This window comes from Herpailurus yagouaroundi, unplaced genomic scaffold (assembly GCF_014898765.1).
Source record: "Herpailurus yagouaroundi ecotype Mexico unplaced genomic scaffold, PumYag 308, whole genome shotgun sequence".
In the NCBI taxonomy this organism is placed as follows: domain Eukaryota; kingdom Metazoa; phylum Chordata; class Mammalia; order Carnivora; family Felidae; genus Herpailurus; species Herpailurus yagouaroundi.
This window is the reverse complement of record NW_024412525.1, coordinates 4877582-4903828: the sequence shown is the minus strand read 5'-3', so window position 1 is coordinate 4903828 and position 26247 is coordinate 4877582. Positions and strand designations below refer to the sequence as shown.

Sequence of the window (26247 nt, the reverse complement as noted above, 5' to 3'; positions counted from 1 at the left end):
CCCTTGAACGGGGCAGACGGCTGTTTAGGGACAGAGGCGCTGAATGTCCATTCCTGCCCTCTGGGCTCCGCGAACTCAGGGGCCCGGTGTGAGCCTGGGCTCTGTTTCAGCTGGCAGAAGGGGCACGGAACCAAAGCCTGCCCTCATCCGTAGAGAAAGTCGGCTACAGCAGGACTGGACATGTCTCGTGCTCAGCCGCCTGCCCCACAAAGCAGCTTAGGAGAAAATTAAGTGGATTCAGGCCAGGGGAAGTGCAGCTCGTTGTGCTGGACTGATTAGGAAGGGGGCGGGGCAGGGCGAGAAATGGGGGCAGTGCCCCTTTTTGTGCCCAGTCCCACCTATCAGTCAGTCGCAGCTCAGCTGTGCTTCGCATTGGTAACCTGGAAACGGCCCTTACTGCTTCTCCCCATGCCCATCCTTTGACCCCTTCTTCACCCCAACCGCTGAGATCTTTGTAGGACTAAGTGACCTCTAGGGACAGCCAGGGAGCAGAGTTCTGCTCCCTGGCCTCCTCCCGGGTTGACTCAGAGGCTCCTCTAAGAAGTCACCAACAGGAACCTTTCTCAGGGTTCCGGGCAACTTTAGTTCGTCTCTACCAGTATTTTGTGCTCTATCTAGGAGGGTAAACGTATCCAGATCTTCCAGAGGAATCAAGGCCCAGCGAGTATGCCTACAGTAACATGCGAGCCAAGGGCTCACCGGGATGGGCATCTGGGCCCTGAGCCTCCCAACCAACCCTGAGACCTGAGCTTTCGAAATTTCTGAGCATGAAGATTTCACGTAAGGCCCACGGGTGCTCCGCCAAACCAGAGGCTTGGTTCACGTGTGAGTCCTTCGGGAAGGTGACCAGTCTGTCTCTGTTTTAGCACAGGAAGTCCTGCATTTGAGAACCCCCTCGGTGCTGGGCAAACTGGGACAGTTGGCCACCCTATGCCAGGGGATCCTCTCTCTGCCAGTCCTCCACACCCGGTTTGCATTTCTCTGTGTTACTTAAATCACGGGGAACATTTCTTCCCACCAGTCAGCTTCTGTGGGCTGACCCCAGAGATGGGGTCTCTCTCACACATAACTGGGCAGAGACATTACCTACCCAAGATGGACAAGGCGTGTCTTCTTTACCTCCCAGGGGCTCTGAGATAATCAAACTGGTTGCTCCTTTCTGCCAGCAATTGGGGCAGCGGAAACAGAGCCCGCCCGTGGCTCCTGCCAGCCCGCTGCTGAGACGTCTGGTCAGATCCTGCCTTTCCGCATCTCCTGTCCTCTAGATAACTCCAAGCGACATCTGGTCTCTGGTCTCCTTTACCTTCACACGTTCTCTCTGCCAAGGGACAAGGACACATACAGGTGACACTTAGCCTTTTTTCAGAAAACAGAGAAGCTGAAGTCCACGGAGAGTTTAGTAAGCTGTCGGGCCATATAGAAGCACTGAGATCAGAACCAACTTCCAATTCGGTGCCTTTCGGCACAAAACCTTCAGCTTTTGCGACTTCTGGAATAGTCTCCCTTGCTCCAAATCACCTCTTCTGCGTCTTATCCCTCCCAGTTCCGATTTTGTCAGAGAAGCCCAGCCTTAGAGGTGATTCTTTCTACATTGTCTTTCTTTGGCCCTGGCCCTGTCCGGTTGGTGATGAGACTTTCCTGTCTAAGGATCAGTCTCTTTCTGACAAGGCACGGAAATTAGCCAGAGCTGGAGGAGCCCAGCCCTGTCCTTCCCATCCCGCCTCATAAAGGGGTTATTCACTGAGGCCCCTGTCTTTATTCTATTTATAAATCTGTTCAGCGTGTCTTTGTCCCAGTGACAAACACTGTTCTACCCTCCTTAACCCTGCCCTCTACTTCAGCTCGGTTGAGATGCTAGAAATTTCCTTCCATCCTCTGCCCCTCATAATCCACAGCCCTGGCTCTTACCAGGTGTGTCTGGCGATCAGGTCAGAGAGGAGAGCCGCCCTTTAGGGGGACAGGCCCAGGGGCAGCGGCAGGACTCTGGGGTGTGGACACTGGACAGGCCCCACGAGGTCCTGGACCAGCTGAAACACGGCCCCCGGCCCCTCCCCCCCGGCTGGATTTTTATTACACCGCATTACAGCCGGGGGTGACTCACGCGGACCCTGGGGCCCAGGGCAGAAGCGTGACTTCAGTTGTCACTCAGCACTCGTCAGAACACTCACTCGGTACGCTAGTAATGAGAAGTGAGTGAAGACCATGGACGGCGGGAGCGTGTGACCGACCTGTGCTTGGCTGGGGTGCTCGGCAGCACAGCTCTGGAGTCAGTCTGCCCAGGTTCCTCCCGGGTGCCCCCACTCCGGGTGGCTCACCTCATTTTGTCTCCTCTGTGGAAGGGAGACGGTAGCCGCCATCTCAGAAGGTGGTTGTGAAGGCAGCACGAGCCGCCGTGCCCAACACAAAGTATGCGATCGAATGGTCATTACCGTCAACTAGCTCACCCCCTCTGCCCCTGGCCTCTTCAGTAAGTTGTTCATTCATTTATCAAATATGCATCAAGTGCCTGCCATGTGCCGGGAGTACAAGGATAAACTTGTTCCGAGTTTCCAGTTACACCCGCACTTTCTAAGGCCGTCTATTTTGGCCTCAGCCTCTTTCTTCCTTAAGGTCCAGTGAGAGTGACTGAGGTTGAGAAGTAGGTGGTCACTTAGAACCCATCTAGCTCTTAAGGATCCTAGTCCGCATGATGGGGGCAGAAGCCACTCTCCCTGGGACCCAGGGGACCTGAATTCTGTCGATGGCCTGGCTGGTAACCAGCTGGGGGCCCTGGGATAGGTCACTTCGTCCTTCTGGGCTTCAACATCCCCATCTTTCAAGTGGACCCTTGTAGGTTCCATCCTGCCTTGTAGGGGTGCCGTGTAGATACAACGAGATCCTGGGTGCACAAGTGAAAGTGCTTTGTAAATGTCAGGCTGGGGCGGAACAAAGAGGAGACAGTCCCCAGGACAGCTCCCAACCTACGTGCAGAGGTGGGCCTCCCTCAGGAAAGGGCCTGAGCACAAACTCCTCGAAGGCAGCGCTTGGCCCACAATAGACCCTCCATAAATGCCTGGGCCCTAGTTGTAGCCCCTCAGTAAATGTTCGTCGCATGAGTGAAGGTAACAAACAAATAGATCCAACCAGCGTAAATGCGGGGAAGGCATTGAGTTCTGAGAAAACGCAAAGCAAAGGCAAGATCAAGAGTGGGCGTGTCTATCAGGGAGGGCTTCCTGGAAGAGATGGTTCCGGTTTGGGATGGGAAGAAGGGGAAGAACTCGCATCAGTAAAATGACACTCCGTGGGACAGGAAGGGCATTGGCACACTCCCCAGGGCCAGCTAGGCTGGTTTGTCCTTGGGGAGGCAGGTCGCAGAAGAAAGGAGTGAGTGAGAGGGGTACAGGATGTTGGGAAAGAGCCCTTGACGCCCAGGCCCAGGAGTTTGCATGGGCAGCAGCCACAGCTGGGTTTTGTAAGAGAAAAAAACAAAAAAAGCTTGGTGAACGTGCAGGAGCGTGTTCGAGAAGTGTGGTGGCGGTCGGTGGTGAGCAGACCGCAGGAGGCCCGTTCTCTGCTGTCTCCCCGTGAAGGGCAGGATCCCTTCAGTGACTGGTTAAAGCCCTGGATACTAGGGGCAGTGGTTGCGGCTACAGAGGCCTGGGACCACCTGCCAAGCGGCCACTAATGACACTTTGAAGGTGGCAAGAGCTGGCAGGCAGCTCTCTGGCTTCCCCAGGCAGGGCGGGAAGCTGGCCTGGCTCATTAGGGGTCTGGGAACTGCTGTTGCAACGGAAACGGAAGAGAAGAGAGAATTTCCAGACGGCCGCCTCGAAAGTAAGGACTGAAGTCACACAGCTTAGAGCCCGGAGGTTGATCGATCGTTATTTCCTCCTTTTGAAAAAGCAGTCAAGGTGCTCATTTGTTAGTGTATTTAAATTGGGCAACGTGAGACCCAGGGCAGGGGGTGGCCACACGGACCTGAGGTCCCACCTAAGCTCTGCCACCTGCCGTGTGACCTTCAGCAAGTTTCTCGGCCTTTCTGGGCATCGCTTTGCTCCTCTACCAAAGCCTTTGTCAGAGAGTTAATTTGAGGATTAAGAAAAATGGCGTCAGAAGCCCGACAATAACTTATAATGAGGCGCTCAGGAAGCGGTTACAGTTTCTGCCTTTGCTCTCTTCTTCCCGATGTCCCTTAGTCTTCCGCTCAGGGAGAGGAGGCGGAGCGCACACTGCAAGCCCTGGGGGGCGGCTCCTGGCACCTGCTTTTCCCAACCCCGTAGCAGGCCGGGCCCTCTGCGCCCGCACTGTCCTGAGCACAGGGGACAGCAGACGGTCAGACTGCCCCCCTCTGCTTTGTACCCTGGCACCTAACAGTGGAGCAGACGTTTACTAAATGCTTGTTGGGTGAAAGATGGATTTGACAGGGTCCTTTAAGACTCACGGCCTAGTAGGGGAGGTAGACTTACGAACAAAGAATTCAGAAAACTGAGCTTAGGTGCGCAGAGTGTTTTGCGAGCAGACGAAGGAACATCGCTGGGTGAAAGGAGGCGGGTTTGGGCTGAGCCTTGAGGTCAGGGTGAGGGGGCGGAAGGGGTGCAGCAGGCCAGGGGCCGCATGGAACAGCACGGTGAGGGGTTGAAGCACAGAGAACACTTCTGGAGTCTCAGGGGAGGGGGCTGGAAGGTGGGCTGGCTTGTGAAGAGCCTTGACAGCCCTACCCGGGAGACTGGATTTAATCTTTCAGGGGTTTAAGCAGGGCGCGGGGCACAGTTTGTTTCCTCTCTTCTCCTTGCCTCCATCCTTACGGCCCTGTGCTGTGTTGCCGAGGGATCAGAGAGGCTTGCAGCCTGTCTGAGGACACACAGCAGATTAGCTCTAGGGTCAGAATGAGAGCTCCGCGCCCTTGGCTTCCACTAAGCAGTGCTCTGTGTGGTGGACTGTGCTGTTGGTGTTACTTGACTCCGGCTGCTGTCCTTGAGGACACTGCCAAGGTCATCAGGCCAGCCGTGGCCTCTGGCTGACACTATCCCATATTCTACCTTTCGACAACAGCCTTGCCCATTCAGGGAGCCCAGTGTGATTGAGCTCGGAGCCCCCCCTTCCCCTCCCGGTTCTTTGGCACAAAGAAGAAGCCACAAGATCCCCTGGAATAGCTTCCTGCTTCATTTCCAGGTGCCTGGCTGCCTGGCATGTGCCAGATTTGGCTTGAGGACTTGTTTTGCAAGAGAGATGGGGCAGGGTTCGCAGACTGTTATGGCGTTATTCTGGATTTTTTTGGAGAAGGCCAAGAAGTCCCTCTGTCCCCCGACTGCCCGCCCCCACCTATTCCAGAGATCTGGCTCCAAGAGTGCACCCCCAGGACCAGCATGCTTTGCACATAGGAGGTCTCCACAAACACATGTTGGGGGGGGGGGGTGACTGGTATATGAGCAATGGACCGTATTGGAAGAGGCAGGGGACCTGGTACTTTCCAGAAAAGGAGAAAGGGGCCTCACAGGGGTTCAGTCTACACAGCAAGCCTCCGCCTCCTCACTCCAGCGAAACTCCAAAGAGAAGCCAACCTGCTAAGTTATGGTTCCTGGTGGTTTCTCTGCGTCACGTAGGGACCAAGGCTGCTCAGGAGCCCCTTCTCGAGAAGCCACCCCTGCCGCCCGCCTCATAACCCCTCGGGAAGGCAGACCTTGTGTTGGGGGTTGATCCGGGTGGAGGAACATGGCTCCTTCCTCAGGCTTCTGCCGACACTGGCCCCTCACCCGAGAAGGACCCCTGAAAGCTCACCCCCCCCCCCCAGGTTGGGGGTGGGGTCCAGTGGGGGGGACTCCCCAGCTTGTGTTGCGGGCCCGCATTCTCCCAAATCCATTCCGTCATCAGGACGGGGAGGAGCATCCATGTAACAGGTGGGAACGGCGAGGCAGGAGGGGGCCAGGGAGCACGGCAGAGGAAAAGAACACAGGCGAGTGGCTCTGCTCACACTCTGGAGGTGGGGAAGGAGAGAAAGAAGGGCGGGGAGCAGTGGCGTCTGGAGTTCTGGGAAACTGGCCTGCTCGGTAGCTGAAAGGCTACCCCCTTACAGGTGCTCCTTCCTTACATCCTGGGTGGCTCTGGGGTAGCCTGTCCAGCACCCCAGGGAGACCCGCAGAGGCCCACATGCTGTGGTCCAGTCCCACCAGCTCGAGGTGCCTGTGATCTCCTGGTACCTGCTCACCCTCCTCCCTCACCCCTGCCTGCCTTCCCGCTCCCTCCCCAGCCCCCTCGCCTCCCTCCTTCCCCTTCTGTTTCTTTCTCTCTGCCCTTCCCTCTTTTTCCATCCCTCCTTCCCTCCTTCCCTCCTGCCCGGTCTTCTCCGAACATTTATTGAGAGAGCACAGGAGAGGGAGGGGTCACGTCTGTCAGGGAGGGGAAGGGAAGATTTATGGGGGAGGGGGTGGAAGTTTCCACCAGCTCGGAAAGGAGCCCGGCCTTACTGGGACCTACCCTCATTTGTAGTCACAGAGCCTGTGACCTGGGAGCAAGCCCCCTAGCCTCTTTGGACTTCAGTTTCTCCGTTCGTTTGTCGGTTTTGTACCGGGGTCACTGTTTGAGGTTTACCACGGAATGAGAAGATACAAAGGAGAGTCGTGGGCTTCGCCTGGGATGTGGGGATGTTGGCCAGCTCTCACTGGAGAGGACCTTAACGGGGGACGCCGGGCGTTTCAGAGGAAATGGTCCGTAGAGCTGATGGGTAGATTCACCTGCTCCTCTTCTCACTCGAGCTCTGACTTTTCCCGAGGGAAAGGAGGCCTGGTCCGCAGTCACAGTCTTCGCTGCCTTCTTTGGCCTCTTTCTCCCCGTCGGAAGTAGCAGCCGGGTTCCAGAGGTAAACCGAGTGCCTTGTGTCCGGGGGGAGTTTGCACTGAAGTCAAGGCGGGAGGAGACCAAGAGGCAGGCTGGGAGAGCCAGTGCCTCTAGGCCCTTTGAGACAGAGGTCACATCACTTCCTGGCTCCTAACCACCGGAAACCTTCCCAGGCTTCACGGGGCGCTCCCTCACAGGGTGACTCTGGCAAGGCTGGGCTTCTCGGGGCTGGCAAACAGGACAGTGGTGCCCCTCCTGGCGTCTCTGGGCCATGGAGGAGGTCAAATGAGACGTGATCAGAAAGAACCCCGGTCTTCTAGAACAAAGGGTGTGCGAGAGTCTAATATCCCTATGCAAGTTCATATTGTCGAGATTAATCAAGTGCTCAGTACATCATGGTTATGAGCCCTGTTAGCCAAGTTTATTTCCAACTTTTTTTTAAGAGAGAGTGTGTGAGCACAAATAGGGGAGAGGGGCAGAGGGGGAATGAGAGAGAGAGAGAGAGAGAGAGAGAGAGGATCTTAAGCAGGCTCCATGCTCAGTTCAGAGCCCAATGTGGGGCTCAGTCCCATGACCCTGGGATCATGACCTGAGCCAAAATGGAGAGTCGGACACTCAATCGCATCACCTGTGCCTCTTTCCCTAAAGCAAGGTGTGCAGAAACCTGTGAAGCCTCTGAGCCTCGGGAGTTTGAGTCCAAGTGTATGTTGTTCTCGGAGAGACCCTTCTTAGCTTCTCCCACAGCAGTGGTTTTCAGTTTTTTTCTTCACGCTACGGACAGATGTTTACTCTGTAAGCAAGGAAACACGTACCCTTCTCTGTGGGTGTAAATATATGACATTACACATCTTTCAAGTTTATTTATTTTGAGAGAGAGAGAACGCGACTGGGAAGGGGCAGAGAGAGAGGAAGAGGGAATCCCAAGCAGGCTGTGCACTGGCAGGCACAGAGCCCGACACGGGGCTCGAACCCAAGAACCGTGAGGTCATGACCTGAGCCGAAGTCAGATGCTCAACGGTCTGAGCCACCCCAGGCGCCCCTTTGAACACCTCTTCTTACAGAGTGCTGTGTGTACTGATATTTTCTATTCCGTTTCATTCAATTCTTAAAATGCCAATCTTGATTTTACTCCATTATAATTCAAACACGGTAGTGTGAAAGTCTCTGGCCTACAGAATCCACTCAGAAAGCGAGGAGGACAGAGAGGGGGAGGCTCCCGAGGGGAAGGGGAACAAGACACGCCAGGCTTGCCGTGGCCCCTTTTCAGAAGCAGGCGGGACTCTGAGACGGTGGGAAGGTACCTCGTGGTTCCCAGACGCGGGGCTCTGGAGAGAGCATGTTCGGACCCCAGGAGATGGCTGCAGCTGGGGTCAGCTGTTCGTTCCTGGAGACCTGGCTGTGGGGACATTGCTCACAGTTATCTTATCCCTTCCCAGACCCAACCCGGGGAAGGGTGTTTCAACCTGGAACCCAGAGCGTGGCGCTCATTGCTGAGGGCTTGAAATGCACAGGCATCTCTTTATGAGCCGATTGGTGTTCTATCAACGTACCCAATGCTTTGCTTTTTTTTTTTTTTGTAATTTTTTTTTTTACATTTATTTATTTTTGAGAGACAGAGAGAGACAGAGCACAAGTGGGAGAGGGGCAGAGAGAGGAGGAGACACAGAACCCAAAGCAGGCTCCAGGCTCCAAGCTGTCAGCACAGAGCCCGATGCGAGGCTCGAGCTCACGAACCGCGACATCGTGACCTGAGCCCAAGTCGGACGCTCAGCTGACTGAGCCACCCAGGCGCTCCTATGCTTTGCTTTTTTAGGTTCAACTTTTGAAATATTTTTACATTCGTCAAGTTGTACACTCACAAGAACTGAATTAGGTAAGCATAGGTTCCATGCTGTTCCCCAAGTGAAGGCAGAGAGGCATGATGTTGATGTTCTGGCCAAGGCTCAGAGCAGACTAGAGCCCGGGTCCCCTGGCCTCCAGTTCTGGTGACCTCAGCTGCAGATTATGGGGTTGATTACGTGATTACGTGATTCCGTGTTAGCCGTGGAGATGTTAAGCGAAGTGGATACAAACAGGAGAGGGAGGAAGGACCAGGTCAGTTCAGGAGGCCCTGCCCACTCTGGGGTGTGCTGAGGGAACCCTGCTTGCACGGGTCCCACACTGGCATTTGGGACAAGGGACTTCTGGGGAGGTTGGGTACCTCCGGGCCGGCCCATTGAGAACATTTCTCCTGTGTCCCTATTCTGAGCAACCCACAGCTGTCCTTCAGGGGCAGCTGTCTCCCCAAGCCTTGCTTGGGTTTCTTGTGGGGACAGGGAGCGCTCTAACACCCACTCTTACATCCTGCATCAGGAAAGCCAGGCCCTCCCCCAGCCGGTGGCCCTCCTCCGCTCATCAGCCCTGGTGTGGCTTTTAATAGTTTAAAAAGTGAGGAAAATATTTTTCAGAGCCGTAGTTGCTCCCAAAGGATCCTGCCTTCCTTCCGCTGGGAGTGAGCCTTCAGAGATCAATTTATCTGTTGATCACGGAGAAAATATTAATCGAGCCGGAGCCACTCTGCGCCTGGTGGGACTCCCCAGCCGGACCCCTAGTCCCCTTCCAGCTTCAGTTAGTTAGAAGGGATAAGAGAAGCCATAAATAGAGAGCAGTTCCAATAACATGCACGGTAAACACACAATACATGTTAGTTCTTATTCTCACCCCCCAGCATGACCCCTGGGGGCCATGCCAAGGGGGCCCCAGCATTCTCCCGCCCCTCTACAGTGGCTCCCTTTCTGGAATGCCCGCCTTCCACCGCTCAGAGGCTCTTGTCTCCTTGCTGCTGCCTCCCTGGACATTTCGTGACTCTTCACTCATACCACCCTCTGCCTTTGAGAAGAGGATGGTTTTGTGGGTTTGGTGTGTGTCCGGCCACTAGATTGGGGTTCCTGGAGTGCAGGGACCCCATCTTATGTCTGTCTCTGTGTGGCTGCTTAAGACCTGTCTAGGGAACGCACGACCAATCCGTGCCCGTATCTTCACGGGGGGCCCTTTGTATGGGCCGGGGGGTATTTAACGGGGCTTTCTGGAAAAGGTGGCATTCGAGCTCAGCCTGACAGCAGTGTCGACCTGCTTCTCCCGGTAGATTTACATTCAACAGGCATCTAGGATGGAATGGGGGATTGGGTTTTGTGGGGAAGTTCCCCAGGTTATCGTTTAATCCGTTTGGCTGAGCTCAGCCTGAAAGGCTGCCTGGTGGATGGCAACTCCTGGTGAGAGGGAGCGGTGGCACAGCCACACACACAGCTGCCTAAAGCCTTTGGGGGAAATATCGAGAAACTGTGGTCCGATTAGGAGATCGACACACAGGGGCACCCGGGTGGCTCAGTTGGCTAAGCGTCCGACTCTTGATTTTGGCTCAGGTCGCGAACGTTTGTGAGTTCGAGCCCCAGGATGGGCTCTGCGCTGTCGGCTTCTCTCTCTCTGCCCCTCCCCTGCTCGTGCTCTCTCTTTCTCCCTCAAAATAAATAAATAAACGTTAAAAAAAGGTGGGGGGCACACCTGGTTGAGTCTCGTGGTCGTGAGTTTGAGCCCCGCGTTGGGCTCTGTGCTGACAGCCCGGAGCCTGCTTCGGATTCTGTGTCTCCCTCTATCTCTACCCCTCCCCTGCTCATGCTCTCTTTCTCTCTCTCTCAAAAATAAAATAAACATTAAAAAAATTTTTTTTAAAAGAAAATTGACTTACAGAGCAGTGGGATATGACCTTCAAAAGGTAAATGAGGATGTGCTGTAGTGGGCCTTGGGTGCCGAGGAGTTAGGCCTTTCTGCAGCCAGCAGGGGAGGGGACAGCCGCCGGGAGTTTCTGAGCAGTGAGAGTAACGTGATGAACGCAGGCGCGAAGCAGGGAGGCACTGGTGTATTTCTCAAGCACAAAGGCAGAGTCCTGAACTTTCCCTTATCACCTGTTCCAGGCGCTTCTTGGTGTCTACCCTAAATCTTTCCTGCTGTAATCAAAGCCCAAGTTCTCTTAGGAGTTGCAAAACAGCAGGGCAGGGCCCAGCAACTGGAAAGAAAGGTCGTTCTCCCATTTCTGCCAGAGAGAACCCACACATCTTGGTGGAACAGGTGTCCGAGGGTTCTGGGCCGAGCTGGCAGAGCCCCGGGGCACAGGAGGGCACTGAGGCCTGCACTGGTATAGGGGTGTGGGTTGGAGGTCGCTGGAGCCTCATGAGAGACTCCCCCCCATGAGAAGCCCTGGGTTTAGCCCAAGGTGCTGTCCCCCAACCCTGCCCCCCGGCACTGGCATACACACCGTCCCCTTGAAAAGCCTGTGGGCATCAGTACAAGGGTGCCTCCCCTCCTGCTCCACTGTGAGGGTGAAAGAGTTGAGGCCTGATAAAGGTCTGGGCTGGGAGATAAGGGCCCAGAAGAGGAAAGACAAGATAGGGTTCCGGGAGGGGCACAGGAGAAGAGGTTGGCAGTTGGGGGTGGGGGTGGGGGGCTCGCTGTGTCTCATCCCAGCTTGTCGGGGTGCTGACACCTGAGAGGGGGACCCGCCAGGATCAAGGGAGGCAACAGGTGTCCGTTGGCCTCCAGTCTCCTGCTTTGACCGTCCCCAGGCTAGGGGGAGCAGGCGCGAGCTCAAGTCTGTCTTGACCCCCAAGGGTCCTCCCCCCTGTTGCCCTTGTCTCGTTGTCCCCACCTGTCATGTGCAGCAGCCTCTGAGGGAATCCCAGAGACTCCAGTCTCTAAAGAAGAAAGCTCTTCGTGAGCGCGGGATTTCTCCCCCCACCCCTGGGCTCCTGGGGCAAGTGGAACATTCCATTTAAAGGGTGAAACAGGAACAGGTGAGCAGCCGGTGCAAAAAGGAGAGAGGACTCAGAGACACGGGTGGGAGGAGTGCTGGGCCACCCACCCCCACCCCTGCCACCTTCCTACCAACCTGCTCGAGGGCTCCTCGCTTCCTGTGTCCTGACCCCAAAATGCCAGCATGGCAGGATATAGCTCTGGGACGCCTGAAAAAGCCAGGTAGGCAGACGTCCTCCCAGAACACCCTGTCCCTCCCATCTGGGGACCTTCACTTTCCCGCCTGCCTGGAGCTACTGTGTCCCACAATTCTGGGGGCACCATTCACACTGCGCTCTATGTGAATGGCACCCCCTGAGGGCGTGCCGAGTCAGGGAAGTCAGTGCCAGCAGATAAGTAGGAGGGCAGAATCGGACACTTTGCTGTGCTGCAGGCAAACAATAGGGACCTTTCCTGGAAGCTCGGGGAGGGACTGTAAGAGGATCCCTGGGTGGATGCTCTGTGCGGTGGCTTGAACAGGTTTTTGCATTTGCTACTGATTGCTTAATTAGACACCTACCTAGTGCTCTCTGCTAATGACCGCATCTCCCAGGGAGATGGCAGATAAAAAGGTGGGTGGTTTAGACAGTGCCAGGTGAAGGTCTCAAGGACAGCTCCCCGAGAATGGGGGTGGGGGGGAGCTGGAGAGGTAGCGCATCATGGGGTTTCCTTGGGCCAATACAGACTACAGACTGTCGCTTCTCTGCAGCGACCAAGAAAAGAGGCAGTGTGGGCCTGGGGCCTGCTTCTGTCTCCAACATTAACATCCGTGGGAGCTTTCAACTCCTGGCTGTGGTTTGCCCTCTTGAGAAATGGGGAGGGTCCTCTCCCGCATCCTACGTAGTCACTGAGGCCAGAGGGGCCTGGGCACGCGCGCATCCCCGGAGAGAGGCGCTCTCTGCAGCCGAGAGCAAGCGGGTGTGTTTCCAGGTTGATAGGTTGGAAGGAGAACCAGGCAGGAGCGCCTCGCCGAGCGCTGTGAGCTCCAACCGGACAATCAGGAACCACTCGGGGATTTGAAGCCGAGCTTCGAGCTTCGATAATGGGCTGAGAGCCTGGCCGCAGACATTTCAGAGCTGCTTGGAGGGCGGGGGAGAGGCAAGGTGATGCAGGAAGTTCCCTGCTGAGGATGAGAGGAGCGGCTGCGCGCGCTGAAGTGTTTGTGGTCCCTCGGTGCCCATCCCCAGCACTCTCCAGCCCGTCTTCCTAGACGTAGGGTTGTCGGGCTGGGGGAGCCGAAGAGGCCCCCAGCCCGGTGTTGGGTGAGCCGGACAAATATTTACCAAAAGCAGGCTGCAGAGGGAAGGTGCCGGACCCCAGGTCAATGTGGGGTTTGTGCTGCCCAAACAATGCCATGCTTCATGGGCCCCCAAGCACCCTAGGCCTGGCAGGAGGCCTGGAGCGGGGCCCCTGCGAAGTCTGGCTGAGGAGAAGCATGGGGTCGCGCACCATGAGCTGGGGAGATGCCACTCTGCCCCTTGGGTGTCTCTGGGATGCTGGCATCCTGGCCTCGTTCCCGCCATCCCGGGCAGGCCTCGTGACGATGGATTTGGCAAGGGGCTGCGGGGCGGTTATATGCGGTGAGCTCCCCTGTGCTTCTGGTGGAAGTGGTGGAAATATTCATTTCTGCTCGTTTCAGAGGCAGAGTGAGGTTGACAGAGATGATCGACTGTCATAGCAACTTTGGGCTTAAGGAAAAGACCGTGAATTTTGAAGCTGGGGCAGGCCTAGGTTTGAAGTTTGGCTTTAGAACGTCCTAGCTATGTGATCTGGGGCAAGCTAGCTAACTCCTCTCCTTCTCACCTCCTGTGGTGTAAAAGGGGATGTTGGGACCCACATTGCCATGGGTGGTCGTGAAGCGTCCTCCTATGAAGAAAGAAAACCATTCCTTTTCTGCATAACCTGGATACTTTCACGCTGAAAGGAGGAAAAGGGAGTATATTCAGTTTCATTTAATAAACATGTTTAAGCAAAGGTATTTCCACTTTCAAAGAGTCAATGATTTTTTTTGTCTTTAAAAACCCTTTGAACGTCTTGGAAGGAAGAAGTATTCGAAAACTCTATTATATTTGGCAGTTATCGTTAGTTTTGTGTTACCCACTCGGCAAGTCTTCATCTGCTCAGTTCCAGAACTGGAAATAGCGGGGGGAAACAGCAGGCACGCTTAACCGCGCTCCTCAACGGCGGAGCAGGCTACCTTCAGAAGTAGTGAACATCTCGTCCCTGTGCGAGTTCGGGTGGCAGGCTCATCTTTCCTAGGTGCTGGAGAGAGCTTTTCCTGCTTTGGGTGGAACAGCAAAGTGCTTACCATGGAGGTCCCTCCTATACCGGGGAGACTCTGATTCTGAGATCACCCAAACTCCCCAGCTGAGGATCAGAGGTTCCCCCTACCCTACTAGGCGAATGCACGAGGGCGTGGGGCGAGGGGAAAAACTCCCCCCTGGGCTTCCTGACTTTCTTCTCCAGAGCACAGTTCTCTCCCTAAACGTTCTTTACTACAATGGAAGGCTTTGTGCCTGTGTTCATCCTCGCCTTGCTCTGTGTCTCAGAACCAACTTCTTTTCTGGGGTGGATCTTTCGCCCGTGTTCCACACCGTCTCGGGGAGGATGGGAGATTAACAATCAAGCAACTATTTGTGGGATTCCCGCTAGGTGCAAGGCACTAGTGTGAGAGCGGAGAGAGAGGGCAGGGAATTAAGAGCCTCAGTCCTTAAAAGGCTTCAGTCACTTGTGGAAGGAAACAAGCTTTACACAAGTAGAAAGTCAGTTGAGGGTAGAAGGCTGTAGGAAATGACAGCGGTGTGGTAAAGGTGATAATAAGCATGCATGGGAGAGGAATAGATAGCTAGTCGTGGGCAGAGGTGCCGGGGTGAACGGGGCCAGTGGATTCCGGACACCAATTACTGTTGGATGACAGACTGGGGTGGGAGAGAGGCAAAGTCGACCTGGCAGTTATAAGCCTGTTTGACTGGGACGGTTAACGGTTGCTATTGATAGAAGTAAGGGAACTTGGATGGCGAGCCCATTAATATTTGACTCTGGGGGGCGCCTGGGTGGCTCAGTCGGTTAAGCATCTGACTCTTGATTTTGGCTCAGGTCATAATCTCATAGTTTGTGAGATCGAGCCCCGTGTCGGGCTCTGTGCTGATAACGCAAAGCTTGCTTCGGATGCTCTCTCTGCCCTCCCCCCAGCCCCCAGCTCTCTCTCCCTCTCTCAAAATAAATAAATAAACATAAAAAAAAAAAATCATTGACTGTGTTTAACCTGCGTAGGTTGCAATATTCGAATGGTACAGAATAGTTTCCAAAGAAAAGTTTCTCTCCCACTTCATCTCAGATCTACCCCCCAGCTCCCTCCCTGGAGGTGAACATTCTTAACCAGTGTGTCCTTCCTGAGAAGCTCTAAGCCAGTCTACACCATGACCCCCAGGCCAAATCCAGTCCACTGCCTAATTTGTCAGGACCCACAAGCCAAAAGTGGTGTTTGTTTAATTATTTAATTTATTATAAATGTTTTTGAGAGAGGGGGACAGAGGATCTGAAGCCGGGCTCTGCACTGGCAGAAGCAAGCCTGATGCGTGGCTTCAACTCACAAACCACCCTTGAGATCATGACCTGAGCTGAAGTCAGGCACTCAACCAACGGAGCCACCCAGGCGCCCCTTATATTTTAAATGGTGAAGAAAAAATAATAAAAAGGCTTTTTGATTCATGAAAATTATATGCAATTCAAGTTGTCGTATCCGCAAGGAGAGTTTTGCTTGTTCACAACTATGCTCTTTGGTTTATGCTAATTGATTTGTCCTCATCTGTTTATGCTCGCTTACACGTTGTCTGTGGCTGCTTTTGTAACACGAAGGCAGAACTGAGTGTTTGCAACAGGGACTCTATGGCCCAGGAAATATTTACTGGCCCTGAGAACATTTACTATCTTACCCTTCACACACAAAGTTTGCTGACCCCTGCTTGATGCTCAGTCGGGGGGTGGGCTCCAGGGGACTGAAGCTTGGAGCCTGGAGGTGGAGTTGCGAGAAACTTCTGGGGAGAGATCTTCAGTGCAAATCTGTGACCTCAGCCTGTGGTTAAGTGATTTTTCTCACCATCAGTGATTCAAATGAATACCTAGTTGTACCGACTAAAGCGTGATTCTATCTGACTTTTGAAGACTCGGGTTTTGGTACCACAACCCAAGATGCCAGGTCAGCCCGGGAGTCACTTCCCAGCTTTGCGAAGCCATTTTTTCTTCGTGGCCTCAGCTCCCTCATCTGCAAAACGGGCGAGTGTCTCCCTACTCTCCCTTCCCACTCGCATGTGGCCTGAACCGTAAGGGAAAGGGGCGACTCCATAAGAGGCAGATGCAGAAAATTGAAAGAGGAGTAGAGGGGAAGGTGAGTTTAGCAATTAGTTTATGCCAGACCAGTTATCTGGAATCTGAGCCTTAGAAAAATACCGTTCCTTGATGTGGAGCTAGAGGCTAGAAATCCCTGCTCCTAAACCAACAACTTGGCCCTCAGCCTTGCTGCCGTGACCCTGAGTGCCCCTTAAGCACCTGAACTTGAACTGGAGCAGAGAGGCAGGGAGGGGGTCGGGGCTGGGGCTGGGAGCGCCTGACAGGTCGCTTCCTGTGTCTGCCGGGCTCCGCTTGGCTCTGCTCAGGGTTTCTGGAGCTGAGCTGCTACAGCTAGAGGGCTGTCTGATGTTACTGAGTTGCAGAGTTGCAGGCGGGGTGGGGAGGGAGGGGACCGAGGGCGGGTGAGCCATCAGACCCCAGGAGCCGGGGGTGTGAGTGTGTTTATATAGGACTCGGCCAACCTGCAGTTTCAGATTTCAGACCCCCGCTTTATCAGGAGACTTTCCCCTGGTTTTCAGTCAAGGCTGGAGCTGGGAGAGAGCTGACACCAGAGCCTTTCTGGAAGGCTAGGGAAATTCTGGATTCCCGGGCTCTCTCCCTCTCTCCTTCCTTCTCATGGGAGCTGCACCGGCCACCCTTGACAATTTTCTCCAGTCTGGAGTATTGTCTCATTCCTTCCCAATCAGCTGTCTGCATCTTCTAGTTGGGTCCTGACTTCTAGCACGGAAGGTAAAATCTGGGGTCCTGGGGACCTGGGCTAGGAAGAACTGGGGCTACCCAGACTTTCAGTGGAGAGGACGGGGTGCTCACATGTTGGGCAAAGAGGAGTGGTTCACAAGGAGAGAGAAAGAGAGAGAGAGGAAAGGAGGGAGGGAGGCGGGAGGGAGGGAGGGAGGGAGGGAGGGAGAAAGCGTGAGAGAGAACTGAGAGCGTGTTTGTGTATGTATGCGTTTGTGCGTGTGTATGTATTGGGGGGGTGTTTCTACTGGGAAGCAAATTTTCTTTTCATTCTTCTTTCATTTATTTCCTTTTTCTCTACTAACAAATAAGAATGCCCCATGACTGTCCATCTCCCTTGGGGATCTCCCATCAAAAACTTCTGACTTCTAGAATGTGAATATTTCCTCACTCGGAGGCAGGGGGGCTACAGAGGGAGCTTAGGGACACGGCTCTGTACTGAAAATATACTTCCAGAGGACTAATGCCCCGAGAGCCAGGCTTGCTTTCTGCAGGCACTTGGAAGCACCCCCAGTAAAGCTAACTATAAGTCCCGTAGCTGTCCTTGCGGTGAGAAGGTGTAACCAGTATGGGTCCCACCATGGTCTCCGTGTGGAATTAGCGTGAACTGGCCTAAGGAAACCAAAGCTGTGAGAGACAAGTGCTGGGAGCATTTTCTTCTCCGTGTCTCGGAATTGGGCAGGTTGGAGGCTGATGCCTGGGGGCGGGGGGGCTTGGCATTGATTGGTGGGTGTCGAGTAAGGCTGGGCTGTGTGCGGGTCTGCGTTCCCAGGCTTTGCATGGTGTTTCTCAGTGACCGGGAGCAGAGACCAGATCCCTACCTCCTACAGGAGCTGGTGGGCGGGCAGCCTGCCCTGGCCGCTGAGACCTGTCTGTACAGTCATGCCCAGTGGGCAGCACATGCTGTGTGGTAGGGTCCGGAGGGCTGGTGGGTGGACCAGACCCGTGACACTGGCAAGAGACTGGAGGCGGCTTTTGAAAAGCAGATTTAAGGTGATGAGATAAGCACGAGAAGCAGAGTGTGGCCGAGTGAGCCGGAGGCAGAATGTGGAGTGGACAGAAAAGGAGTCAGGAGAGGGGACCAGGGAGTCCTAAGCTCTGGTACCTTCCAAAGCTGCAGCCGGCCAAGGGACCTCAACTCTCATTATAGATGTAACCTCAAAGAGGTGAGAGAACCAGGGTTTGTCTACTGGCTTCTGGATACAATGAGAAAGATGGATGAGAGGCGATGTGGACAGGGCAAAGGACAGTAAAAACACATTTTCGACCAGGAAATTGCGTAGGACGGCCGAACCTGGCATGCAATCGCGCAGCTATTTGTTCGGCGATATCGTTAATGGGTGGTACAGTCTGATTATTCTTGAAACTCTGGGCATCTAACAACTTATTTTTTGTTCACCTCACCATCCACTTCCAAAGAGCATTCCAGTGTCCTTGTATATCTGACAGCTGGCGCCATGTGCAGTTTTGGCCAACGGGTAACAACAGCCCTTCCCTTGTACCGGAGCTTTCTGGTGTGGGCGCGCCTCCGCAGATAACTCTGCCACTCTGGCTCAATGCAGCAGACGTTTACCAATCCCTTTCCTCCCCCGGGTACCCTGTTGGATATTGAGGTCCAGATGTGGATAAGACCTGTCCCCGAGAATCTCACTGTCTAACAGCAGCCCCATTAGGAAGACAGAGAGAATCTCATGCCCACCATATAGATAAGGAAACCAGAACCAAAATGCGCCAGAGAACTCATGGTTAGTAGGCAGATGGCCAAGGACGAAGACCAAGAACCAGCTCCTAATCCAGGGCCTTTTTTTAGTCTTTTCCCTCTACACCACGAGCTGCATCCACTTCCCTGTCCTCTCCAGCCCCCATGCCATCCCCATCAGCATAATGAGCGCGAAGCAATAATCTGCAGAAGGCGAAGTGGAAAAAGCGCTCCCTGGAAGGGAGTCAGTCCTCCCCGGGCTCCTAATTGTGCCACCCAAATGGCATCGGCGGGTCCGTGTCCGTGTCACGTTGCCGATTCGCTGCCCTTTACCGCTCACCGGAGGCCGCCTTCACATCTCGGGTAATTCTTGACTTGGGAAGATTGTCTTCTTCCCTCCTCTCCCTGGCTTGTCTCCACAGGCGCGGGGACTGTAGAATTCAGGGGCTCACAGAAACCTGGGAGGCCGCACGCAGGGGTAGATGCTCACGGAACACTGGGTGTGTGCCACTGTGGCCGGCATTTGTTCTCGTCTTTGTAACTGGCCTGGTTGCTGATTTCCCCCGTCTGCCCCATTCGTCTGGCCCAGGTTTCCTGGAAGGGTCCAGATCCCCAAAGCTGAGGATCTTTCTCTTCATTTCCAGGCTTAAGCGGTCATCTGGCCCAGTGATTATCCATTTTTGGTCAGTGATGGAGTTTTCACCAGTCTGAGGTGAAATGGAGAGAAACAAGGAAAACCCTGATCCGATTTTTTTTTTCCCCTTGAAACAAAATGCATTCGGTTCAAAGGTCTTCTTTTGGGGGTGGAAGATGCGCTCCAATATTTATGCTGGGGTTATGGCTTTTTTATTCTTTTCATGCGCTGGTGGTGAGAGTAGATGGCAGTTGGGCTTTCAAAATGTCCTTATTTGGCAAAATAAAAAGTTGGCAGCCTGATAGGGGTTCCTTAAATTTCAGTTTTTGAAATGTAACTGGTACATGAAATCCAAAAATCTTACCTCCAGGCAGGACTTTCTCCAAACAGATGAGAATCTCCCTGATAACAGCTCCTTTGGGCAGATTCCTGAAAACCCAGACTCTGGTCTTGTCACCACTGTCCTTTCCCTGTGGGCCCTTGGATCATGATAGACTCACGCTGAGTCTTGGTTTTCTCATTTTTAAAAAATGTTTCTTGATTTGGAGAGAGATTGAGCACATGCGTGAGCGGGGGAGGGGCAGGGAGAGAGAGAGAGAGAGAGAGAGAGAGAGAGAGAGAGAGAGAGAATCTCAAGCGGGCTTCGAGGTGCCAGTGCAGAGCCTGACACGGGGCTCGATCCCACAGAACCGCGAGATCATGACCAGAGTCGAAATCAAGATTCGAACACTTAGCCGACTGAGTCCCCCAGGCGCCCCAGTTTTCTCATTTTTAAAAGTTGTGGGAAGTTCTTCCCTCCTGGACGAGGCCGCTCACTGGCAAAGGAATGTGCCCTAGAGACTCTCCCTTCTCTGAGGGGCTCCAAGATCAGGCTTTGCCAGTTCCTATGCCTGCAGTTATCTTTTGGAAATGTTGGAAATCACCTTCTATCCTTGGAAGAGAGAGAGAGGGCGTTTGTGGATTGGATTAGGGGAACGGCACGAGGTATATTTTATATCTGGGGTCTTGGTGTCCAGCGTTAGTCATTTGGAAAACCCCCCCTTGAGATGGGCAGGAGCTAAGGGCATTTAAAAATCTTGCTGTCGGTTTTTGAAATAGCGGATCTTTCTTGAACTCTCAAGAATATCAGCTGCAGCTTTCCGAAATCTGTAGGCTCCTGGAAGCCTTAGAATGTCTGGGTCTTCCCTTCTGAGGAGTCGAGCCTGGAATAGCAACAAATATGTGGGAATCCCCGGACAGCCCGGCCGCCAGACTGAGACACAGGGCTGGGTGTGCATGCGTGTACAGACCTGCAGAGGAGAAAGTGTTAAAGGGGACACCAGTTTGAAATCCCCCTGGACACTGCACTAGATGCTCTCTTTGAGATTTATTCTAGGACCCTTCTCCTGAAGACAGATGCCAAGGAGCTCCTCCGTTAGGAGAGAATTTTCTGATTTTCCCCCATTTTCGTGTTCTGAAACAAGAGCCCTCCTCGCCCGGGAAAGCAGCTGAGGTTTGACTCAGGTTGTTCTATTTGGGGGAGTGGGTAGCACCCCCTCACCTCAAGTTTGCCTGGGGCTGAGGGGGAGGTGGCACAAACTAGTGAAACAACAACAACAACAACAACAACAACAACAACAGAGAAACCATAGGTTCTGACCTGGAAGACCAAGCCCAAGTGTGTGAAATTCTTCTCTCCAAAAGGTTGCTGGATAGTGAGGGGTCGGTAGGGCAGCACAGGCCTTAAGAACAGCACTGTGGAGGGGTGCCTGGCTGGCTCAGTGGGTAGAGCATGAGGCTCTTGGCTGTGAGTTCGAGACCCACGTTGGACATAGAGGGTTTTTTTTTTTTTTTAATTTTTTAAACTTGAAAAAAGAACGGCGCTATGGAAAAGCACACAGCTGTGACTGATGACAGACACCGCAGACCTATTCAAAGTAGCCGAAGCAGGAGAGAGACAAGAGGGTAAAAGGATCCAAGAGGTGCAAATTCAAGATCTCTGCCCCCTGAGGAGCTTCTGGAGGGTAGAGCCCTCCACAGTCCACCTGGTGTCTCTACCTGGGCGTGGGGCAAGCTCATGACAGGGACATAGCAACGGTTCTCTCAGCGCATCTCTGGTCACCACCGATGGGGGCTTTCCCCAAGGTGGCTTTAATGAAGATTTTGTATTAAACGTTGGACAAGTCTGGGACACGGAGTCAGGGTGTACAGCCACATTCTTAGAGATCAGCATCTCATCCGAGATGTTCAAGCCAAAGGGGGAGCTTGGCTTTTACTGACTATGAAGGTCAACAAGAACGTGACTGGCACCTTAAAGACGTCCCCGCCCTTGTCACGGTGAGACTATGGAAAGCAATCTCTGGACTCCAAGGCGACCTTTTTCTTCATGACTGCATGATCTTGGGCAACTCAGTCCCTCTCTGGGCCTCCCGATTCCTCATCTGTAAAATGAGGGAGGTGAATTTGATTGCCACGCTTCCATTCTCCATTTAACTGACAGCAGGGCCTTTCCCGGAACTTCGGGTAGACCTGTGGCTCCAGGAGGAGTAGAGACTGCTTCCTCTTCCGGTGTTGCGGGTCTGTGTCCAGCAAATACATGTCTGTTGGGAAAGGGTCCGTTGGCTCGAGGTGGCAGGCCGAGACAGATGTCCTGAGGACAGCAGATCCAGAGTCAGAATGGAGAGGCCCGCCTGGATGACCGTGCCTCATCATGGCCCAAGTCCTTAATAATCATCTGTAAGTCCCAGAAATGTACAGCCAGAGCCAAGAGATCTAGAAGAGCCATTGCCCAGCATAGCTCACAGTTACTGGTCAGGTCTAGCTTCCCATTTTAAAAGCCTCCTGGGGCCTTGAAACAGCATCAGGAGAAACACGCCAAACCTGTTCCGCTGTGTGTTTGCTTCTCGCCCCAGAGCGTCCCATCTTCACGATCTTTCTTACACGCAGTATCTTTCCCTTTCTTCAGCTCAGTTCTCCACAAACTCTGGCCCCCTCCATCCCCAGTGGTCCCCGAAGCTTAGTCACTTATTCCCCTGGGAGTGCCTTTAGGGACTGGGTAGCGCACGTGAAGCTGTGGGGTGGTGGTAGGGTGGAAAGAGGAGCCCAATGAGGTGGGAAGTTAGGAGGCATGCTTGGAATATTCGGGCATGTCTATACCTGAAGCCTAACCAGATAACAGCAGCACAGGGCCTGTGCCAGCTCTGTTCAGGTGGAAAGGCCGCAGATTCTTATGGGTTGACAGGCTGGTCTTTGGATCCTCTCCGCTGCCCCATGCCAACATGTGTTCCGGGGAGCTGGCTGCAGGCTGCAGGAACCCAGGGACCCAGGAGAGATCCAGATTGTGACGAGGCAAGTGTTTTGAATGGTTGTCAACATCTTTAGCCTAAATAACTCTGGTGGCTCTCCTGAAACCCCCGTCTTCAAGGGGCTGGAGGACCAGTATAGACAGTTCCACGGTTAGTCATCTGAAACCCCAGGGCCTGTGCATTTCAGAACGGTAACATGATGCACATACTGTGTGAGACATCAAGCCTCCAGCAGGGTCTGGAACAGCTCCAAAATCAAACATATTAATATTTCTGCAGCCAGGCTTATCTAAAGAGTCACAGAACCGGGATAAACAAAGCCTCTGAAGAGTCTCATGCCAGTTCAGGTCATGCTTTGCTGCTAACTAGGTTCAGGTTAAGTTGGGGTCTGCCACCCGTTGAGTTAGGAAAAACGTTCAATTTTCAGATGTTTGTGGATTTGGAGATGCTGTTAAGGCATTGTGGTTCTGTACTGCATTGTATAATCCTATCGGGTGGAATTAGCATTCTCATTTTACAGAGGATGAAGCTAGGTCTCAGAGATGATCAATAAGTTGCCTAACGCCTTTCAGCCAATAAGGGTGATTCCAGCCCAGGACTGTCCACCTCCAGAGCCAGGCTTTGTCCTCCAAGGTATGGCACACTTTGCCGCTCCAGCAGTGAGGGAAAGAGAGCAGAGGGTGGGGGTGGGAGCTCTGACTTTGGCATTGTACCCAATTAGGGAGGTGCTTTCTGCACATCTGATAGGGATCATTTATTGGCTTGTTCTTATTTATACATTGACTTGTGGGATCCCAGTAGGCTAAAAGCTCGGAAGAGAGGAAGCTAAAGTTCAGTCAACTTTGTGGCTTACAAGAAGAATCCAGCTGGCTTCATGGGGGCTGAGAGAGCCAAGAACAAATGGGGTCAAGTTGGGTTTAGTGAGAGAAGCATCATCTGCAGTGGAAACAACCCCCGTGCAGAACCAGTGGAATGCACATTGCTTCCTGCTTTCCCACCAATTGCCTGAAGTCTTCTTGCCTTGAGTAGGGACTGGTCTTACGAGAAGGACTCTCTGGAAGGATCACAAAGCCCCCATAAGGTCGAGAGTGATGCGCAGCTTGAAATAAGAATTCGATTAGGGGGTCTCACTGGTCTTCATTAGTGATGTGAAAAAAGGTCAAAGCAAGTGCTAATGTAATCTGCTGAAGATACAGCATGTGCTTTTAACACTTCATTGGAAAGATGGACATTGGTCTGTTGTGGGAGCAGTGGCATAGATAATCTCCCTCCCTCGACCTTCTGTGTGTTGTCAGATGACAACTGCCATTCCTGGGCCACCTCTAGGTCAGGTAAGGGCCGAACTCTCGAAATCTAGGCACACGGGTGTCCACGGTGTTCCTGTGTGGTCAGGAGCCTGCTGTCAGGGGACTCTGCTCTGGGAGGAGAGCGGCTATGCTGTGCCCTTCACTAGGAAGATACCCATTAGGAAGGGTGGTAGGTCCGTTGCCATAGGAACGAGGAACATCTGCTCCAGCCCAGTAGAGAACAGATGGGGGGAAAATATTCTTAAAGGGACCATTAGCTCATGGAAATGGTGCCAGGGAAGTAGTTTAGAAGACCTGAGGGGCAGACCGGTCCCCTTGAACTCAGAGGACTGTGAGGCTCAGAGGTAGCAGAAGACCCACAGTTGCTTTGGAAAGTTCAGGAGAAAGAAGACAAGATGATTTTTTTTCTCTCCCCTGAATCGTGGCTGTCCTCTGAGAACATGTCTCAAAGCCACGTCAGCTTGTTGGCCCGGAGCTCCCCGACTCCCTCTGTCAGCTGTGGTCACCTGCCACCTTCCTTAGGGATCTGAGCTTGCCTCTGTGGTTGCCGGCTCCCTCTTAAACATCCCAGAAGCTTTTCTAAGCTGAGTAGTAGCAAACTTAGACTCCTTTTCTCTGACCCTTACCTTCCTCCTTGCCCTCTCTGCCGACCTGGTCTCTGGGCTGGCCCGGGGCCTCCCAGCCCGGTTGTGTGCCGCCCTTGGGCCCGGCTCTCAACCCTTTCCTTTCTTCCTCTGCTTCTCTTCCTTTTCTCCTCGTACCAGCCATGTGTGCAGAGTCAGTGAGACGTTGGGTCTTCCAGAAGGCACCTTGTTCCTCTTCCTGGTATTAATTAGGACTTCTGAGCGCACACTACTGAAGCCACTCACAGCACCTTCCGCCCCAGAGGGGATTTTATTGTAAGGGTCAGAGAAACGGCTGGGTCACAGGAACAAACTAGAAGCAAGAAGCCGAATGCCACAAGTATGATGTCTTGCCGCTCTCCCTGTGCTGGCTTCAGTCTTTGGTCTCACTGCAGACAGGCTACTCAGCTTCCTGGGCAGCCTACGGGGTCCAGAAGGTGGCCTCCAGTGGCTCCCTCGTGTACAGGTCACCTGGAAGAGGTCTCGGATCTCTTTTCTCTCTCAATCCCCGTTCCCATCCCTGAGGAGGGTTTTCGTTGGGTTGAGACCAGGTGGCTACCCCCTGTAACCACGAGAGTGGCGTCAGGTTTAGGGACATGGTTGTTACCACTGTAACTATGTGGGTATTGGGGTTGGGGCAGTTTCTAGAAAGGGTGGGTGCTTCCTAGTACATGTTAGCCCTTCGTGGGCCTCCAAGCCTAGAGGAGTCTGGCTTGAAGACTTTATACGCCCCCGACCTCTCCCGTTCGGCTCTTTTCCTGCCTGATCATGGGGACGGGTAGGGACCTAGTCGGTGGCCAGACTGCAGTGTCACTGCCACTCCCTGTGAGTGGAAAAGGCACAGAACCTGAACCTAGAAGGCCATTCAGGCCCCTGCCTTACCCATAGGTAACACTCTGTCTCTTTAGTGAAGTCCTTTATGAAAAGATTTTATTGTTCCATCAGACACTAGGGCGTCAACATCTAAAAGCCTCACAGTTGGAAAGCCCGTTACTGTTTCTAAATTCAGTTATTAATAACGTAATTGGATCCATTGTCCCACATTCCATCTTGGACTCACGAGGAAGACCGATGCCCACCATCTTGTTTAGGTTAGGATTGAATCCGTGACGATGAAATCACCCTCTTGTATGAGAGAATGGGAATTTGGGCCAGGGTGTCTGGGATTTGGAACCATTTCCGGCTGGCTGCTGCCCTTTATCCAAATGAACCTCGGAGAAGAGACAAACCGTACGGGGGTCAGATTGTATACTCTCTTCATGGTGCTATCCCCCTTTTTCTTTACGCCCTCCTTCATACCTTCCTCCGCCAAACCGCTCCCCTCCATCAGCTGTAATGGCAGATATGGCACAGAAGCACTGGGGCTGGAAGGAGCAGGGGGGAGGCAGGCCCCATCTGGCTCTGCGCCGTGAGGGGCCTGGGGGAGAGAGGAGTGGAGAACTGAGCACTTCCCTCCTGGAGCCTGGGAGGTGGGGTATCTCTGAGTAAAGCAGAGGGAGGGCCTGCAGGGGCCCAGGAGCTGGGCTATTTCTGTAACACAGAACACATCTGCAGCCAGCCACAGGAGAAGGTCAAAGTCTGGGCGCAGGGCTGGAATGCAAGGGGCCAGGCGTCAGGGAGAGCCTCGGTTTCACCCCTTCGGGCAGCTTGGAGGGTGCCTGCAATGCCTTTTGGGAAAGGTGGGGCTCCTGGGATAGGGAGGAACTGAGCCCCTGATGGTGATGGTGAGGGTGTAGTGCATTGGAGGGGTGGGGGGGGGCTGGGGCGTGGCACAAAATCCAAATACCTATTGCGCAGAGGCGGGGAGGAATTTAATTCCAAGGCGTGGGGGCACTGACTAATTCGCGCTGTCTACCACGAAGCAAAATCAGGTCAGCAAAGCACGGGTGTGAAGGGAAAGGGAAATAGTGCCGAGGCAGGGGCAGGAAGGTTCAAACAAGCACAGGTGAGTCTGTCCGCTCAGAGATGCGGACAG

General features: G+C 53.7%; 1 protein-coding gene across 21 annotated transcripts in view; it reads left to right on the top strand.

Moving 5' to 3' along the window:
• The window catches only part of PLEKHA6 (pleckstrin homology domain containing A6), a 144009-nt gene that overhangs the window by 52254 nt on the left and 65508 nt on the right, over positions 1-26247 (top strand). The window contains exon 1 of one of the 21 annotated variants that reach the window (XM_040462141.1): positions 16470-16716. The exons of the other annotated variants lie outside the window; for them this stretch is intronic. The gene's annotated coding sequence lies outside the window, so the exon portion shown is untranslated. Of the gene's footprint in view, positions 1-16469; positions 16717-26247 lie in introns of those variants that run through there. 21 annotated transcript variants of the gene reach the window in all.